The sequence below is a fragment of the Sarcophilus harrisii genome, chromosome 3 (assembly GCF_902635505.1).
Source record: "Sarcophilus harrisii chromosome 3, mSarHar1.11, whole genome shotgun sequence".
NCBI lineage: Eukaryota > Metazoa > Chordata > Mammalia > Dasyuromorphia > Dasyuridae > Sarcophilus > Sarcophilus harrisii.
This window is the reverse complement of record NC_045428.1, coordinates 262062145-262082846: the sequence shown is the minus strand read 5'-3', so window position 1 is coordinate 262082846 and position 20702 is coordinate 262062145. Positions and strand designations below refer to the sequence as shown.

At 36.3% G+C, this 20702-nt stretch overlaps 1 protein-coding gene across 4 annotated transcripts in view; it reads left to right on the top strand.

Annotated features, from left to right (window-relative positions):
• The window catches only part of LOC116422351, a 63862-nt gene that overhangs the window by 16233 nt on the left and 26927 nt on the right, over positions 1-20702 (top strand). For 2 of the 4 annotated variants that reach the window (XM_031959448.1, XM_031959445.1), the window contains exon 1: positions 15133-15258. The exons of 1 other annotated variant lie outside the window; for it this stretch is intronic. The gene's annotated coding sequence lies outside the window, so the exon portion shown is untranslated. Of the gene's footprint in view, positions 1-15132; positions 15259-17629; positions 18215-20702 lie in introns of those variants that run through there. One more of the 4 variants, XM_031959446.1, reaches the window with a different exon arrangement.

Here is a 20702-nt window from a genome sequence, read left to right as displayed (position 1 = left end):
GTCCCTGTGACCAGGAAATAGGATGAGTATTTTAATAAGATAAACAGGGAACTTATTTTGTTAAGAGCTAAACTAGTAACTTTTATTTTCTAGCTGAAATGGGGCAGGTAATAGGAAAAATTCTACCCCACCCCCACCCCAAGGGAGCTCAACAGAAAGCTTGCTCAGAGTAATAAAGAGAAAAGGTTTGCTTGTAATTTGGGAGCAGATTGATGGACTGACTCGTGGATACATTAGAATGCATGTCCCCTTGGTTCTTCAAGGAAGAAGACATAGAGGCAGATAATTGGAAACTAGTAGGAGATCACTTATGTGAATATTATAGTGATAAAGTTTCTGATTCATTTTCTAAGGAAACATTCTATATATACAACAGAATACAATTGGCCTTAAAGAATCCCGCAAGTTCTAGAAAAAAGAAAAGTTTTAAGAAAAGCCACATAAGGAAGTGTGAGAAGAAAGAGGAAGAGAAAGGAGATATTAATGGAAATCTTGCTGGAGGGCATGGGGAGTTAAATAAACTTGAAGGGTGTAGTGATTCTCACTCTCACAGCTCAGCTTCAACTCCCCTTACAACCCAGCAGGCTATTGATCCTTTCCCATCAACTTCACCTTCCTGGGTGGAGGAAGAAGGAGTGGGAAGGGAAGTGATATCACTAGCACCTCCCCCCGCCCCCAGCAATCACCCCCTCCTATGACTCGATTGCAAAAGGCACTACTTAAAGCCAAAGAGAAAGGGCAGGATACAGCTGATTTGAGAATAGAAATATATCCTGTGATTAAACAGCTTAACTCTTCAGGTCAAGAAAAGAGAAGATACACTCCTTTTAATCTAGAAATTATCAAAAGACCTAAAAAAATTTTTGTATTCTTTATGGGGCTACATCTTATTTTAAGATGTTATTAAAGAATTTGGCTTATGAAATTTTTACCCCTTGTGACTGGAAATCAATAGCAAGGACATGCTTAGAACCTGGACGAAACTAGTTGTGACTTTCTGAATATAGTGAACTCTATAGGATACAAGCCCAACAGAATAGGCAAACTGGAGTTAATACACCAATAATCTGTGATCAACTAACAGTTGTAGGTTATTATGCAGACATTTCAGCACAAATTAATTACCCCATAGCAGTATATGAGTAAATTGCTTCTGCTGCTATCAAAGCATGGGGCTTTATCCCAGGTAAACAGGAGAAAGGAGAAGCCTTCACAAAAATAGCACAAGGTCCAAATGAACTTTTTGCTGATTTTGTGGGACGTCTGCAGACAGCTGTCATATGAACTACTGGTGAATATGCAGCAACAGATATGATAAGGTAACTTGCTAAAGAAAATGCTAATGAGGTTTGTAAAAGAATTATACTAGGACTACACAAGGATGCTCCTTTAGAGGACATCATAAGACTCTGGGCCACAGTGGGCACAAATACCTTTTATATCCAGGCTATGATGCAGACTTCCCAAGATCCAAACATGAGAAGACAAGGTCCCTTTTGGCAAGGGACGTCCAGAGAGACTCATCAAAGCTTTCTTTTTTTTTTTAATTTTTTTTTATTTTATTATAGTAACTTTTTATTGACAGGATCCATGCCAGGGTAATTTTTTTACAACATTATCCCTTGCACTCACTTCTGTTCTGATTTTTCCCTCCCACCTCTCCATCCTCCCTAGATGGCAAGCAGTCCTATTTATGTTGAATATGTCCTAGTATATTCCTAGATACAATGTATGTGTGCAGATCCAAACAGTTTTCTTGTTACATAGGAGAATTGGATTCAGAAGGTAGAAATAACCCAGGAAGAAAAACAAAATGCAAACAGTTTATATTGATTTCCAGTGTTTTTTCTTTGGGTGTAGCTGCTTCTGTCCATCACTGATCAATTGAAACTGAATTAGGTCTCTTGTCAAAGAAATCCACTTCCATCAGATTCATCTTCATACAGTAGCGTTGTTGACGTATATAATGATCTCTTGGTTCTGTTCATTTCACTTAGCATCAGTTCTATTTAATTTCCTCCAAGCTTTCTCTGTATTCATCTTGCTGGTCATTTCTTACAGAACAATAATATTCCTATAACATTCTATATACCACAATTCTACTCCAACCATTCTCCAATTGATGGGCATCCACTCAGTTTCCAGCTTCTAGCCACTACAAGCAAACAGGGCTGCTACAAACATTTTGGCAATCTGGTCCTTTCCTTCTTTAGTATCTCCTAGGTATAAGCTCCAGTAGAAACACTGCTGGATCAAAGGGTATGCACAGTTTGATAACTTTTGGGCATAATTCAGATTGCTGTCCAGAATGGTTGATTTGTTCACAGCTCCACCAACAATGTATCAGTGTCCCAGTTTTCCTCTCATCCCTCCAACACTCATCATTATTTTTCCTGTCATCTTAGCCAATCTGACAGGTGTGTAGTGGTATCTCAGTGTTGTCTTAATTTGCATTTCTCTGATTAATAATGATTTGGAACATTCTTTCATATGAGTGGTAATGATTTCAGTTTCATCATCTGAAAATTGTCTGTTCATATCCTTTGACCATTTATCAATTGGAGAATGGCTTGGTTTCTTATAAATTAGAGTCAGCTTCTCTATATATTTTGGAAATGAGGCCTTTATCAGAACCTTTAACTGTGAAGATGTTTTCCCAGTTGTTGCTTCCTTCTAATCTTGTTTACATTAGTTTTGTTTATACAGAAGCTTTTAATTTGATGTAATCAAAATTTTCTATTTTGTGATCAATAATGGTCTCTAGTTCGTCTTTAGTCACAAATTTCTTCCTCTTCCACAAGTCTGAGAGATAAACTATCCTATGTTCCTCCAATTTGTTTATAATCTCGTTCTTTATGTCTAAATTATGGACCCATTTTGATCTTATCTTGGTATATGGTGTTAAGTGTGGGTCCATGCCTAATTTCTGCCATACTAATTTCCAGTTATCCCAACAGTTTTTGTCAAATAATGAGTTCTTATCCCAAAAGTGAGGATCTTTGGGTTTGTCAAATACTAAATTGCTATAGTTGACTATTCTGTCTTGTGAACCTAACCTGTTCCACTGATCAACTAATCTATTTCTTAGCCAATACCAAATGATTTTGAGTGACTGCTGCTTTTTATAATATAGTTTTAGATCAGGTACAGCTAGCACCTTCATTTGATTTTTTTCATTAATTCTTTTGAGATTCTTGACCTTTTATTATTCCATATGAATTTTGTTGTTATTTTTTCTAGATCTATTAAAATATTTTTTCTTGAAGTCTGATTGGTATATGCACTAAATAAATAGATTAGTTTAGGGAGTATTGTCATCTTTATTATATTCGCTTGACCTATCCAGGAGCACTTGATATTTTTCCAATTGTTTAAGTCTGACTTTATTTGTGTGGAAAGTTTTTTGTAATTTAGCTCATACAATTCCTGACTTTCCTTTGGTAGATAGATTCCCAAATATTTTATGCTCGACAGTTATTCTGAATGGAATTTCTCTTTGTATCTCTTGCTGTTGGATTTTGTTGGTGATGTATAAAATGCTGAGGATTTATGGGGATTTATTTTATAACCTGCAACTTGCTAAAGTTATGGATTATTTCTAATAGCTTTTTCGTAGAATCCCTAGGGTTCTCTAAGTATACCATCATATCATCTGCAAAGAGTGATAGTTTGGTTTCCTCACTGCCTATTCTGATTCCTTTAATCTCTTTTTCGACTCTTATTGCCAAGGCTAGTGTTTCTAATACAATACTGAATAATAATGGTGATAGTGGGCAACCTTGCTTCACTCCAGATTTTACTGGGAAAGATTCCAGTTTTTCCCCATTGCATATGATGCTTACTGATGGTTTTAAATATATCCTCCTGACTATTTTAAGAAAAAGTCCGTTTATTCCTATACTCTCAAGCGTTTTATTAGGAATGGATGTTGGATTTTATCAAATGCTTTTTCTGCATCTATTGAGATGATCATATGGTTTTTGTTAGTTTGCTTATTGATATAGTCAATTATGCTAATAGTTTTCCTAATATTGAACCAGCCCTGCATTCCTGGTATAAATCCTACTTGATCATAGTGTATTATCCTGGGGATGATTTTCTGTAATCTTTTTGCTAATATTTTATTTACGATTTTAGCATCGATATTCATTAGAGAGAGTTGGTCTATAATTTTCTTTCTCTGTTTTCAGCCTACCTGGTTTAGGTATCAGTACCATGTCTGTCAGTAAAAGGAGTTGGTGAGGACTCCTTCAGTCCCTATTTTTTCAAATAGTTTATATAGCATTAGGGGTTAATTGTTCTTAAATGTTTGGTAGAATTACATGTAAATCCATTCTGGTCCTGGGGATTTTTTCTTAGGGAGTTGGTTAATAGCTTGTTCTATTTCTTTTTCTAAGATGGGACTGTTTAGGATATTTACTTCTTCCTCTGTTAATCTGGGCAAGCTATATTTTTGAAGGTATTCTTCCATTTCATTTAAGTTGTCGAATTTATTGCCATAAAGTTGGGCAAAATAATTCCTAATTATTGCTCTAATTTCCTCTTCATTTGTGGCGAGTTCTCCCTTTTCATTTTTAAGACTAACAATTTGATTTTCCTTTCCTTTTTTAATCTAGATTTACTAAGTGGTTTGTCTATTTTGTTGGTTTTTTCATAGAACCAACTCTTAGTTTTATTAATTAATTCAATAGTTTTTTACTTTCAATTTTATTGATCTCTCCTTTTATTTTTAGAATTTCAAGTTTAGTGTTTGAGTGGGGTTTTTAATTTGTTTTTTTCTAGCATTTTTAGTTGCAAGCCAATTCGTTGACCTTCTCTTTCTCTACTTTTATGCAAGTAAGCCCTAGAGATATGAAATTTCCCTTATTACCACTTTGGCTGCATCCACACATTTTGATATGATGTTCATTATTGTTCTTTTTTGGGTGAAGTATTAATTATGTCTATGATTTGCTGTTTCACTCAATCATTCGTTAGTATGAGATTATTTAGTTTCCAATTATTTTTTGGTCTACTTTCCCCTGCCTTTTTGTTGAGTGTAATTTTTATTGCATTGTGGTCTGAATGATGCATTCACTATTTCTGCCTTATCTGCATTTGAGTTTGAGGTTTTTATGTCCTAATATATGGTCTATTTTTGTATAGGTTCCATGAACTGCTGAAAAGAAAGTGTACTCCTTTCTGTCTCCATTTCGTTTTCTCCAGAGGTCTATCATATCTAACTTTTCTTGTATTCTATTTACCTCTTTGACTTCTTTTCTTATTTATTTTTGTGATTTGATTTATCTAATTCTGAGAGTGCAAGTGTTGAGATCTTCCACTATTATAGTTTTGCTATCTATTTCTTCTTGCAGCTCTCTTTAATTTCTTTTAAGAATTTAGATGCTACACCACTTGGTGCATATATGTTTAATATTGATATTGCTTCATTATTTATGCTACCCTTTTAGTCAAGATATAGTGCCTTTCTTATCTCTTTAATTAGATCAATTTTGTTTTTAGCTTGATTCTGAGATCAGGATGGCTACCTGCTTTTTTTACTACCTGAAGCATAGTAGATTTTGCTCCATCCTTTTACCTTTATTCTGCATGTATCTCCTGTTCAGGTGTGTTTCTGTAAACAACATATTGTAGGATTCTTGGCTTTAATCCATTCTGCTAATTGCTTCTCTTTATGGGGGAGTTTACCCTGTTCACATTTATGATTAAAATTACCAATTTGTATTATTTGCACATCTTGTTAACCTCTTATTTATGTTTTTCTCCTTCTTTCCCCTTACCCCTTCTTCCTAGTATTAAACTTGTGAGAGTCACTTGTTTCTCACAGCCCTCCCTTTTTAGTATCCCTCCTCCCACCTTAGAGTTCCTCCTATTTACTCCTTTCCTTCTCAGTTTCTGTATTCCTTCTGCTTAGCTTATTCTTCCTTTTTCACTTTTCCCTTCTCACTTTTCAATGAGATGGGAGAAGTTTCACCATATATTGAATATGTCTAAAATTTTTTCTTAAAGTCAATCTTATGACAGTAAAATACCCACTATATTCATCCCCTCCATTCTTTCTCCTCAGATATAATAGGTTTCCTTTGCCTCTTGTGAGATATAGTACCCCACTTTTCCTTTTTCTGATACAATGTCCTTCCCACCTCTAATTTCTAGAACAAGGTATACATGTATTTTTATATCTTTACAGCAGAAATATAGTTCCTCAAGATTTCTTTTACCTTTTTTAGGTTTTTCTTGAGTTCTATATTTGCAGATCAAACTTTTGTTAAGTTCTGGTTTTTTCACCAAAAATAGGTGAAATTCACTTATTTTGTTGAATGACCATCTTCTTCCCTGGAAAAAGATGCTCATTCTGGCTGGGTAAGTTATTTTTGGTTGCATACCGAGTTCCTTAGCCTTTTGGAATATCATATTCCAGGCCCTTTGATCTTTTAATGTGGATGCTGCTAGATCTTGGGTGATCCTTATTGTGGCTCCTTTATATTTGAATTGGGTTTTTCTAGCCGCTTGGAGTATTTTTTCCTTTGTTTGAGGGTTCTGGCATTTGGCCACTATATTTCTTGGTGTTTTGATTTTAGGATCCCTTTCAGTGGGTGATTGATGAATCTTTTCAATGTCTATTTTACCCTCTGTTTCTATGACTTCTGAGCAGTTCTTTGATAATTTCCTGGAAAATAGTGTCCAGGCTCTTTTTTTCATCGTATTTTTCTGGGAGTCCAATGATTCTCAGATTGTCTCTCCTAGACCTGTTTTCCAGGTCTGTTGTTTTCCCCAGAAGGTATTTCACATTTTTCTCCATTGTTTGGTTTTTTTTGGTCTTGCTTGACTGATTCTTCTTGTCATTTGTTCTATTCTTATTTTCAATGAAGTGTTTTCTTCATTCACTTTTTTTATATCTTTTTCTAATTGTCCAATTTGTTCTATGGAATGTTTTTTCATTTTGCCAATTTTATTCTTTAGAGAGCCATTTTCTGTTTCCAGTTCACTAATTATTTTTTCAAGGATTTGATTTCTTTTATCCACTTGTCTTTAAAATGAGTGGATGACTTCTCCAGACTTCTCTTGCCAAGCCTCCCTCTCCTTTTTCCATTTTTCTTCTAGTTCTCTTGTGAGAGCCTTTTAATTTCCTTCTATGAGATTCATCTAGCTGAGGAACAGATAATTCCTCCTGTGGGGATTCACCTGAAGATAATCTGTTTTTAGTCTCTCTCAGGGTTTAGAGTCTGCTCTCTGTCTGTATAAAAGCTGTCAATCGTTAAAGTCCTTTTAACTTTTTGCCTCATTTTGTCAGAGAAGAATCAGAGACAAACTAGCAAAGAAAAAAAAGGAAAAAGCCCCAAATGGAATCTGCTTTTTGAGGGAGGGGCTGGGTGGCGTTACCGAGCTTCCTCTACAGACTGAGGGGGCAGCAGCGAGGCACTAGCAGGACTGTGTTGGGCCTGCACTCTGAGACTCTGAGAGCGTGCTGAGACGCTGTGGGGGAGGGTTGGTCGGTCTCAAGGAACTCCATCTGTTTGGGGTTGTATTCTTCACCCCTCGGTGTTTTTAGCTTCTCTGCTGGGCTACTGACTTGCTGCCAGGGCAAAGTATCCAATCCTGTAGCGAAGCTCTCCCCTCAGAGATGGCTGAGATCACACCCCAACCCCCTCTGGTCTGCTCGGATGTGAGATGCCTGCCGGGCTTCACTGCTACTGCCCTCAGCCTGTGACCAATCTAAAACCGTCCTACCCTCAAGCAAAAACAGACCTTTCCTGGCGAATCTCAAGGATGTCTTCTCTTGGTAACTGATTGTGGGTTTTTTTTTCAGTCAGGCATTAATTCAGAGGCTTGTAATGAGATGGATTCTGAGAGAAAATGCGGAGCTTACATAGCTGTGTGCCTCCTCGCTGCCATCTTGGCCAGAAGTCCCCCATCAATGCTTTCAATGTGATAAAATAGGGCATCTGAAAGCTCAATGTTGGCATAGAGACAGAGTGAGAAAACAGGATGGGAGAACAAGACCCAATACCCCATGTCCAAAATGCAACAGAGGCTTCCTTTGGGCATCAGAATGTAGTCTGATTCAGGGAAATGGGATGAGGGGCCCAGCACACACACACACACACACACACACACAAACTTGTGGCATGATGGACGCTGATTCTACACACCCAGAGAGTCTTTAGAATTTTGATACTCAGGCATGACCAATCAGCCAAGGGAGAAAGGGATTATATAACCAATCAGCCAGGAAGCAACCTGATAGGAAAAAGGGATTACAATTGGGGAGAATAGAGTTGTATGCGGCTGGGACGACTGAGATATCCCCTGGAGAGATAAAATCTGTTCCTCTCAAGTCTATAGATCCTTTGCCTCCAGGCACAGTAGGCTTGACCATTTCATCTCCTGACAGTACTTACAAAACAATGTTCATCTATACACTGATGTGGGAAACTGGGGAATGTGTAGCCAATATCCCAGTCACTAATACAGGTAGACAATGTGTGACTTATCCACCAGGAGAAGTATTATCAGGTTTACTGATACAGACTCCAATCTGGTGATAGTTGCCCAGATTCTGACTCCAAGCAACAGAATCCAGGAATATTCTGGACTGCAGCAGTTACAGCTGACCAACCTATGCTTACTATCTATATAAATAGCATAGCATTAGAAGGATTGGTAGACACAGGTGCAGATCATACAGTCATTAGAGGAGCCAACTGGCCCAGTCACTGGTCAAAGATTAAGGCAGACTGCCTGGTATATATATATATATATATATATATATATATATATATATATATATATGGTGTAGAAGGATCAATAGCAGCTGAAGTTATACCCCTTTGAGATAAACATTTAAAGGCAAATCTAGTAGTTTTTATTCCTTTTATATTTAAAAATTCCCCATCAATCTGTGGGGCAGAAACATTTTACAACAATTAGGATTACAAATGAGTACTTTGGTTTTTTAGGCAGGGCTGCTGTTGAAGGCTGAAGGCCTGCCAACACTCTCACCTGTTCCTATTCAATAGAAAACTGATACACTACTGTGGATAGAACAGTGGCCCTTAGCTAGTGATAAAATTCAGGTCTTATTAGATATAGTACAAGAGCAACTTGACCAAGGACCCTTACAATCTTCTCTAAATCTTTGTAATTCTCTTGTATCTGTTGTAAGAAAGAAATCTGGAAACTGGAGGATGTTGACTGATTTAAGAAAAGTAAATGAACAGATGGAAACTATGGGAACTTTTCAGACTGAACTTCCATCTCTTACTCAATTGCCTAGAGAATGGCCTCTTTGGGTTATTGACATTAAGGATTGTTTCTATTCTCATCCCTTTAGATAAGGAGGATATGAAAAGATTTGCCTTTTTGGTGTCCAGCATTAACTTAGCTGATCTTTATAAAAGATATGAATAGACAGTTTTGCCACGGTGATTGAAAAATAGCCCTAGTATGTGTCAAATATATGTTGCTGCTGCTCTTACTCCAGTAAGAAAAGCATTTCCAAAAGTAATGCTATTACTTTACATGGATGATATCTTGGGATGTGCACCTGAGGAGCAAATGTTAGAAGAATATCTACAAAAGACCATAGAAACACTAAGGAACTTCAAATTGCATATAGCTCCAGAAAAAATTCAAAGACTTGCTCCTTTTCAATATTTAAGATATGAAGTATACCCTAAGGTGCTTACAGTACAACAACTTTCCTTAAGAACAGAGAAACTAAACACCTTAAATAACTTTGAGAAATTGATAGGAGATATCCAGTGGATGAGTCCAGTGTTAGGCTTGATTAGGCTTGACTACCCATCAGTTGCAACCATCATATGATATTTTAAGGGGAGACAGTGCTTTAAACTCACTACACCAGCTTAGAAAAGAAGCTCAAGAGGCTTTGAGAGAAGTTGAACTGGCTTTATGCAATGTGGTGAAAGAGTCACTCAAAAATTCTTGGAAATATCAGTTTTTGCTACAAAAGAGCCACCCACAGCAGTCCCAGTCCTTCATCAAGGAGACAGTGTGATAGAGTGGTGAACCTTCCATCATAACCAGAACAAAGCCTTATTCCTTACTCAGTGCTTGTCACTAGAATTTTATTAAAGGCCATTAAATGAGCAGTACAATTATCGGGGATAAGACCTGACAAGATACATACCTTTTATACCAATGCATAAATTAATCTATGCTTTGAAACCATCTCAGAGAGGCAAATTTTATTAGTCACCGCTCCAAATTTTACAGATTGGTCTTCTTTAAAGATAACCTGGCTATTACATAATTGTCAATGGATTCTTGAAGAAAAGGTTTCTAAAGTTCCTCTTAAAGGACCAACTATCTTTACAGATGCATCCAAACATAAGATTTGTGCTATATACTGTTATGAGCCAGAACTTGAAACAAGGTGCTAATTCCACTGACTTAGATAGATACAATAGTTTTCTAATTTAGTATGGAACAGTTCTCTAGTTCAGTACATGTACTTCGTACTTACTACAGTTCTACAAGATTCACACCTTTAATAGAGCATATATGAGTTAGAGGCCTCAATCAGGATTCAGTTGGGGAGATTCAGAAGCCAGAGAAGGCTATTGGGAAGAACTAGTGAAGACCAGAGAAGTGGTGGCAGTCCTCCTGCCTCCCCCACAGAAACCAAAACACATTCAGGAGGACCTCAAGAAGCTGGCAGAATCAGAGAAGACAAAGGACTGATGGCAGGAGCAGAAGCTCATGGAACCAAGGAGAGAGATAGGCCTCCAGAAAAACTAGCCGAGCCCCAAGTGAAGGAGACAAGACTTTGAAGGAGACAGTAAAAGATTTGGACTTTAACTCCTGGCTGCATTTGTGGTGATTACTGAACTTAAATGAAGGCTGCTCCCAGAAGCCCCCAAGAAACCTGCTCCCAGAGAACATTACATTTTAGAGAAGAATATAACAGTATATTTTCATGACATAACTATAAAGAAAATAGAACTCCTTTTCAGTCCACTCAGCAGAATGAATTGCATGCAATCATTCTAGCTCTTACTTATTATTCAGGAGATATAAATATAATATCTGATTCAGCCTATTCAGTAGGTGTGATATAAAGAATTTCCATAGCCCAAATAAAATGTGTAGCTTATAATATATATCAGCTCTTTAAGGAACTTCAAGCAAGTGAGAAAGCATCCAGGTAAGATTTATATCTTGCATGCCCACTCTCATAATAAATTTCCAGGTCCTATTTTTGGTGGTAATTCAAAGGCAAATAGTTTTCTAACCATATTACCCAATACTGCTTTATTTCAGGCAGCCCAAGAATCTCATTCTAAATATCACCAGGCTGCTCAAGCTTTCTGTTTGCAATTTGGGAAAACAAAAGAGGAAGCTAACAGCACAGTAAAAGCCTGTACAGCTTGCTTTCTTTTCCACGCTCCTACACTCCCTCCAGGGAAGAACCCTCATGGTTTGAGGTCCAATGAAATATGGCAAATGGATGTGATGCATTATAAATCTTTTGGTCATTTGTCTTTTATCCATGTTGTGGTAGACACCTTTTCAGGATTTACTTTTGCAATGCCAGCCAAAGAGACAGCCCAAGTGGTCACTGAATTCCTTATACACGAATTTGCAATTATGGATGTGCCCCAAGCAATAAAAACAGATAATGGACCTGCATATACTTCTAAACATTTTGCACACTTTTGTGCACAGTATCAGATTTTACACACCACTGGCATACCCTTTAATCCTCAAGGATAGGCAATAATAGAGAGGATAAACAGAGACATTAAGATGCTCCTCCAAAAACAAAAGAAAGGGAGAGAAAGGAAAAGAACTCTAGAGAACTTCTAAATTTAGTTCTTTATACAATTCACTTCTTGATTTTTGACAAAGATGCACTGGCTCTGGCAGACAGGTTTTACAACCCACTGGAAGGACAGTGTCCATTGCAAGCAGCTCCACTATCATTAGATAATTGCCAGGTGATGTGTGGAGATCCAGAAAGTGGTGAATGGAAGGGACCAGATAAGCTAATTGCTTGGGGGAGAGGGTTTGCTTGTATCTCTACAGATGGAGAAGGAATCAATGGATGCCAACGAGCTGTATTCACCTTGTCCATCAGAGAGAGACAGAGCAAAGCCTTGAAATGAAGAAGAAAACCCAAAAAATATCAGGTGGTTCCATCACTGATTGTGCCCACCTTTGAAAGAATATGGCAGTTATGTCAACTGATTCATGGATAGCAAAAATTTTTAATGATACTGATGCAGGACTTCAAAACCTTCAGGAATCATTAGAATGCCTGAGACATGATAAGATTGTTGCATGACTTCAAAAACTTGCAGGGATCACTGGATTCCCTGACACGTGAAATAATAGACAATAGATTGGTTTTGGATTATCTCTTGATGGCTGAAAGAGGTGTATGTGTGATTGTTATTTACATAACCTCCTTCTAGGACTTTTGGAAATCTTTTACAACACCATGTTGATTCATATTGTTTGTTACATCACTATTTATATGTACAATTCATGTTTGTTAAACCACATTGAGCCTGCACCAGCTGTGGGGAGAGTAATCATTGCTAGCCTGTGCTTTATTGCTATGTGCTTGTGTAATACCCTCCATGTAATACCCATGTGTATACCTGTTTCAAGTAAGACACCAGCCCAGAAACCTGCTAACAATATCTGGGTTGACTCCCCATTTCCCTTTCATTTTTTTCATCTCTCTTCCTAAGAAATCAGGGAGTGACATGATCACCTCCTTTTCATTTCCTTTCCTGAGAAGTCAGGGATGGCGTGACTACCTTTGTTCTAAAACAAAAGAAAGTGGGAGGTGTAGAGGGCTGAAACTCCAAAAAGGTTTCCTTGAATCAGAAAACTGAGCACTTAAGGCTAATTACCTATTTGATGTGAGATAATTACTCTATTAGGATATATTTGGACAAATGGTTCTTCTCACTGTTGGGTGCTTGTTGAATGTTTGGTGTTACAATAATCATAGGCAAGGATTGGAGGGCAGAGAAAGAGAGGCCAGAGTCACTTGGTGGCAGAACAAGGAGGAGGGAGATTGGTGACTCTGGACTCCAGAATCCAGGATTTTGCTTGTCTGCCTCCTTCATTTCTCCCCCTAAAGACCAAGGACTTTAATTTATCTGACTGGCTTACCACAAGGCCATCCAGGGAGCTAGCCTGTACTACACAAATAGGGATCTGGCTATCAGGCTATCAAAGAGCCAGCCAGAAGGATATGTTCTCATAGATACTTAGAGTCTGGGGGTGAGGAATCAAAGGGGACAGAGTTTCAGAGTCTTAATTTTACAGATCAAAAGGGAACAGAGTTTCAGAGTGATGATTTTAAAGGATTTTAAAGTTTCAGACCCCCTTGAACACCAAAACTTTTTACCTAAATTTTCTTTTAATTCACTGATCCTGAGCTGACACAAAATGGTAGCTGAGCTGAGTGGATGGATAGCCAAGAGTGGTAAGGAGCTTGATAGTGAACACATGGGTCTTCAGACCAGGTATTCACTAGGGAGTTAACAAGTCAAGGAATTGTGTGAGCAAGTATAATAAAGGCTTTAAGTTTGCACATGGCTGTTCTTGGGTGTGCTATCGGTTATTAAACTATGATTCAAGAAATCATAACCAGAGATCTCTGAGGGCCTCAGAGGAGGCGAGCTAGGTAGAATTAGTTGACATGTGCAAAGGTCAGTGGCCAGAGATATCTAATGCCCTGGGAATTAGAAGAGACTGGCAATGTGAAATATGTAATGCTACAGCTTTCACAGATGAAGTGATTTCTCAGGGTTAAATAATGAAACGATATTTTACATGTACCAAATGTCTGAAATGCTCTAATTCCTCAAATCTGACCAAAGTTTTCCTGGCTTGCTCCAATTCCAACCAAAAAAAAAAAGACATTTTAGAGAAGATTTTCTTAAATTGATTTTTCATTTGCCTGTGTCATTGTTGATTACTTTGCCTATACTCCTTCATATTATTTTAATTTATATATATATGTATATGATTATTTATATATATTTGTTAGCAAATTAATTCCCAACATAGACTAAATTTCCTGAGAATACAGATTGTCTTAGAAAAAATCTTCTTGGTCTGAGCACAAAGTCTAGTACCATGGCCAGTGGGGACACTTCATCAATGTTTATTGTCTCAGTGACTAACCTATTCTTTACATGGTTAGTCAAATTCTACATGATTCCACTTATAGGATGTGTTATATGGAATATTTTTCTTATGGAAAGTCTCAGTTACTCAGAACCAGTTAGAGAGAAATTTTATTTTCAGATATAGTTGAATGACATATCATGACATGATCAACCAAAGAGAAAGCTAGTTGAAATTTGCTTTCAAAAGTGAATCAGTGCCTTCAAAGAAAGAGAATATTGTGCCACAGTTCTTTTTTATTGTCCTGACTCAGTTTCCCTAATTGTCCTGACTAATTTTCCCTAAATTGTCCTGCCTCGATTTCCCTGAATTGTTCTACCTCAGTTCCTAATTGTTCTGCTCAGTCTTGCAAATCCATCCCTCTCTCCTAATCATGATGATCCAGATAAGGAGAAAGACCTTCTATCTTAGACATTTTCAAAATGACCAGTGCCTCTCCCCAATCTGTTATCCCAAATTATCAAAATGTCCTGTGCCTCCCCCTCCCCCCTTCAGAACTGGATTGATAGTCTGTTCCTGCTCTCAGCGCTCTGACTCTGCCCCTGCCTCAGTCTACTCCTATAGCTGAGCCACATATATAAAATGTCATTGAGAATTCACATTGGTCCTGGATTCTTGGAGATGATAGTCTCAAACCATAGATCCATTTGGTCCCAGTAAATATTTCCCTTTCAAGTAAAATATTAAAAACTCTCTAATCTCTATCTTGCCTCAGTTTCTCTGGCATTTCAAGACCTATAAGAATTTGAAACTTTAAAAGACAATTAAAAAAAAAACTTTATGTATATGTGATAAGCATATAGCAAACACCTTGAAAGAAAGTTTTGAATCTGGACAACTCTTGACAAGTACCACAATCAGGTCCAGTGATCCTTACTCCCCATAGCTAATATGAGGTGTTGCTACATCATAAAGCATCTGTTTTAAAAGTCAACAGAACAGCTAAATGGAGTCAATCCTGACCATAGGACAGTGAAAAAAAGGAGGTGGTGTATTGTTGGTGTTTCAAAGATTTTTATTTTTCACATTAGGAAATTGATATTGTGCTGAATTTTCCTCTAAGACACCATTCTGGAATTTTTGGTAGGTGCTGCTTTTCTAATTTACCATTCATTGTCTCACAAATATTACCATTCAATATTCCAACACTGAAGCCCCTTAAACCACCCTCCAATTCTTTACTTCTACTTTGTTTTCTTTTACTATTTAGCTATCACAGCTATCAAAATACTTTTCTTCCTTTTATACTCAGTACTTCTTTCCCCCTCCATCCAATAAGTACCAATATCTATCCTTCAAGACCAGGATTAAACCAAAAACAATCTGATTCTACTTGGCCACCAAAAGATCCTGATTCAAGCCCCATTTGGTCATTGTTTGGGTCCCCATTGACTCAGATTGAATGCAAATAACTTTATTTCTGCTTTGGCCAGAAACCTTGAAGGTTTTCCCCTCCCAGATTCATTTATTCAGTTGTTTATTTAGCATGTTTTTTGGGGGGAGAAGAGGGGCTAAGTGTTGGAGCAGATTCTTTGCCTCAAATGCTACCTAGGCTTGATTCACTGAATGGTTTACCTGTCAAACAGAGACCAGTTTGAAGACCTTAGCTTACAAAGGTCAAGGTCTCCCTTTGCATTCAGGGCAATTTTGGGGCGTCTTGATCTATATCTAATTGCTGGACCCAGAAGGCTCTGGAAGGGAAAGTGAGGCAGGTGACCTTGCCCAGCCCTCCTTCACTCAAATACATTTCATTTGCATGGCACAGCATCACCTCTTGATGTCATGGTCCTCTTCAAGAACGAAGGACAAATAACAAAGCAACAACTTTGACAGAAATCTCTCTCCTCTTCCCGCACTGGCCAGGCCTAAGAGATCTGCCTCTTTTGAAAGCATGGATTTTATTCTTCAGTGCCTGCTGATTTTTCTACTTGTCACCAGTTTTTCCATGTTTTCTCCAATCAATTGGAAAACAGATCCTCCAGAAGGGTATTCTCAAGTTTTTCCTTGTATCCACTGAAGCCTGATTCCCTATCCAACTCCAAGGTTAATTCTCAATCATTTTAGCATTGAAAGCTTTTAAACATATTTCCATTTCCCCTCCCTCTCCCCTAACACACATATTTTCTAGGCTTCCTCCAGAATTTTTGGTCCCCCATTAAGCCTAAGACCTTACTGTCTGTATCTTCTTGGGAGCCAATCTCTTTGGGCTTTTTTCTTTTCATTAAAAAAAAAAAAAATTCACCTTCCAATAAGAGGCAGTCTGCCCCCTGGTTTTTTTTTCTCCTCATTCCTGGTATTCTCTCCTCATTTCTGTCTTCAGGTTTCCTTCTTCAAGTACAAGTTTCAAAGCACTTTTTTTCCCTAGAAGAACCACTTGTAGAATCCTTATTATAACCAATGTCTTTCATCAATTTCTTGCTTGTATGTAAATTGTTTATATAGCATTGTTAGCATGTAGTCATCCCTGATAGACTGAAAGTTCCTTGAGAGACAAAATTGTCTTAGATGATCTTTACCCCTTAGCACTGTGCTTTGTCTAGGGAAGATACTTCATCAATGTTTATTAACTCACTAATTAACCTATCATTTTTAAAGTTTCTCAAATTCATTATGAATTTACTTACACATGTTGGAGTTAGATTACAGTTGAGAGAATTGAGATGGTATCCCATGTGCAAGATTGACATCTAAGATATTTCATTTGGGGGAGGAATTTGTACTTTTATCTTGTCCCTATTTTGATATTTTATTATTTTAAAAAAATCCTACAACGTTTTTTTTTCCTTTTTTTCTCATTTTCCTAATGCATTACTAAGCTTAGATTTCATATAGAATGTATTTATGAGAAATATTATCTACTTTCTAATGCATTTGCAGTAACATTGGAACTTTCCTTCTATTCCATATAACTACAGAAAGCTATCTTTTAGAAATATGCAGGTTTTTTTCTAGCATTATTAACTTTTATATTAAGCATCATTATTTTCCTACAGGTCTGTTTTTCTTCCTAGCAATAAGTTACCAGACATTTTTCTTTAGACGATTTTTCTCAAGGAAAACCTCAGTTCCTCAGAATCATTCTGAAAGGATTTAATGTTCAGGCACACTTGGAGGACTTAAATCATGGCATAAGATCATAAAAGAGAAAGTTACACTTTCAATTTCATTGGAAAGGGAATCAGTGCTTTTAAACTATAGGAGTTAGACAAATTTAATGTTGTAACAAAAGTAAAAACCTTTTATCTATGTGATTAGCATATATAGCAAAAAATTTAAAAGAAAAATTTGAATCTGGACATCTCTGATGGGTGCCATACCACAATCAGGGCTTCATTGAGTGCCACACCCAACAGCTAATATGAGGTCTTGCTGATGTCATAAAGCTTTTGTTTTGGGAATAGACAAAGTTAAATGGTGTCAGTCCAGATGAGAGGACAGGATTAGGATATGTAGTATTTTCGAAACTGAAATTCTTAAATATTCACCCAGCAATCACCTTTCATACATGTTTATAGACTGACTGGACTATTATTTCCATATTGTTTGAACTCGCTCTATGAATTCTAAATGCTCTGGGTAAAATCAGTTGACAGAACTGAATTTTCTCAGTTCACTAATCATCCCTCCCAATATTAATTATAAAGTACTGTTGAGCATTGAAAAAAAAACTTTCTTTATCCCAATCACCACCACCCATATACATTTTTCAGGTTTCTTACACCCTAACTCTCCAGTCCATCCATGAGCCTTTGTCACTCACATGTTTTGTTATGCAGTAATACTGAACTATGGTCCTGTTCCTCAAAGATGACACTCTTCTCTACTTACATATCTATCTTGCTGATTTCAAAATCTAGCTAAAGGAACCTCTCACACTTTCCTCCTGTTGATCAACTTCAAATTTATTATACATATAGCTGGTTTGTACAGAAAATTTTGCATATTGTATTCCCCATTAATCTTGGAGCACTTTTATTGCAGCATTGTCATTGACCTTCCTTCCTGGCATCAGCAACTTAGTACAGTGCTGGACAAATTGGTATGCACTTATTGAGTATGTGTTGATTGATAGACTACTAGTTTTCTTTTGTATCTCATAACCTTAATGAAACTAATTTCTTCAGTTAAGTTCTTTGCTGATTTGTATACAATTTTCTATGTATACAATAATATTGTCCACAAAGGGTTCAGAGTTTTTCCTCTCTACTTTGCCTAATATTTTAAAATATTTTCTTTTACCCCTGATATTACTATCTTTTATAGAATTATGTAAATAATTCTATAAATAGATAGACTAGACAAGCTAAATAGACTTCACCATTGAATTCTCTTGCATTAATTCTCTAAGCTTCTTACCTTATTTTATGTTACATTTGCCAATTATTATTTAAATAATATTTCATCAGATGAAAGAAAAAAATGCCTTTTACTCTGCAAATTTATTTTTCAAAGTTATCATGTATGAGTGTTGTGTTTTGTCAAAGATTTTTATATTATTGAGTTCGCTGTGTCACTTGCATGTTTGTGTTTTTAATATTTTATTTTGTAAACTTTTGCAATCCATACCAATTACATATCCAAGTTAATCATATTCAAGGCTATAGATTTTTTTCCTCCTCAGAATTTAATCTAATTTATATGAAGCAATATAAATACTATTAGTGTATAGCTCACTTACTTTGGTTTATCATTTTTAAAGTTAGTGGGAAGAACTTTATTTGTCACATAAAAAATTCATCTGCAGAAGATGAGACTGTTCTTTTTGGAACAGGAGTATTCATCTTTGGTATATTCTCTATAGATGATCAGTTCTCTTTTCTGAATTTAAGTTAATTTCAAAACTTTATTTGTTATTAGATGTTATTATGGTATTTTGTAGGTAATCTGGCCCTTTTTTGTTTTCACCTTTCCTGGCATAAACCTGTGTAAGAATTTTTTTATGGATTCTAGCATTCCCTTTCCTATTACTTAGTCAATTTTACATTGTATTTTAGATAATGTTAATTTGCTTTTCCATATTTATTGGATTTGAAAATCAATATTTGACAATTTTGACATATTGAAAAATCAGCTTTCCATTTTGTTTCTCAACTTTGGAAACATCTTATTTTCAAAATTTTCTGTCATTTCTAATCACAAACTTTAGTGTGCTGTGCTTTGCTACCCTCTATTGGTATTCCATTTTTTTATTGTACTGTCCACTTAATACTCATCTGCTGTTTTATCAGTCCCAGTCCATGATTTTAGCAAATATTTTTCACTGAGAATTCCAATTATTTCCTTTCTGAAGTTTTGGTATGGGATTTATCACCTTTATTTTTCACATTTTTATTATTTGTTTATCTGACATATTGTTTAAGTCTCTTCTGCTTTATTATTTAATGATTAGTCTCTGTTTTAATGTTTTAATAGCTCTCTGAATTATTACTTTTGTTTTGCTATGGCATTTTAATGGAAGTTATGTTAGAAATTACAGAATGTAGTCCACCAAAAGCAAAGCCTTTAGTTCATGCTAAAACACAAGGTAATGGTTAATTGGTGTGGAATACATATATGCAAGTATTAGATATATGAGATTTGAGTAAGTATAGAGAAGTTAGCAGATTCATCCTTGTCTTATGTCCTGTTCCTATAATGCTTTAATAACTAAATATTGGAAAGAAAAAGTGAAAAAAAACAGAGATAAAGACATTGTTGGTGAAATTATTATGGCTAGAAACAACCATAGATACCTATGCCCTCATCTAAACCTCCTCATTTGACAAATGGTCTTACTGAACCTCACATTGTGTCATACTGAACCTCACATTGTGTCACTGAAGTCACAAAGTTTCATCTCAAAATATATGGAGAAATTCTTAAGTATCTGTCATCCTTTCATAGATTAAATAATTATTCTACAGGGTCATCTTCCTCAAAGAACATTTATATTATAGATGTTGCTTCAAGATGTTTTTCACAATTTGGACCATTATACTGAAGATAAAATAATGTCACTGAGCAATACAAGCTTTCCAAGATTGCACATTCCTTCCTTTGTTCAGGGTTCTTCTGTCTCTGCTTTGGATGTTTCCTTTTCTGGTCCCCTTTTATGTGGATTGCAACAACTACCTGCCTTCCTCAATTAACTGCAGATAGGAATCCAGAAACATAATCTCAAAAATTTTTTAGAATTTCGTAGTGAATAAATTAGGAATATATATATCCTACCACTTATTCTCTAAAATAGCCCTGATATGAGTGTGATAAACAAATTCAAAAGGGTAGGACCAAAGCCAATGAAAGGAATTAGCAGTTCATTGAATGAGTTTCTTCTTTTTTAAGATAAGACAGTAGAAGTAAGTGAATGAATGATGGTCCTGGGAGCACTTTGATCAGGATTCCCCCAAGCTCTCTGAATTCTTATGTTCATTTCATCCATCAGTGCTGCTTCAGAAAAGTTGTTTCAGATTCATAGCAGAGGAGACTCAAAAAACTTACAGCAACATTTTTCGTGTTGGTCTGTTTGGTTTCACCACAGAAGGTAG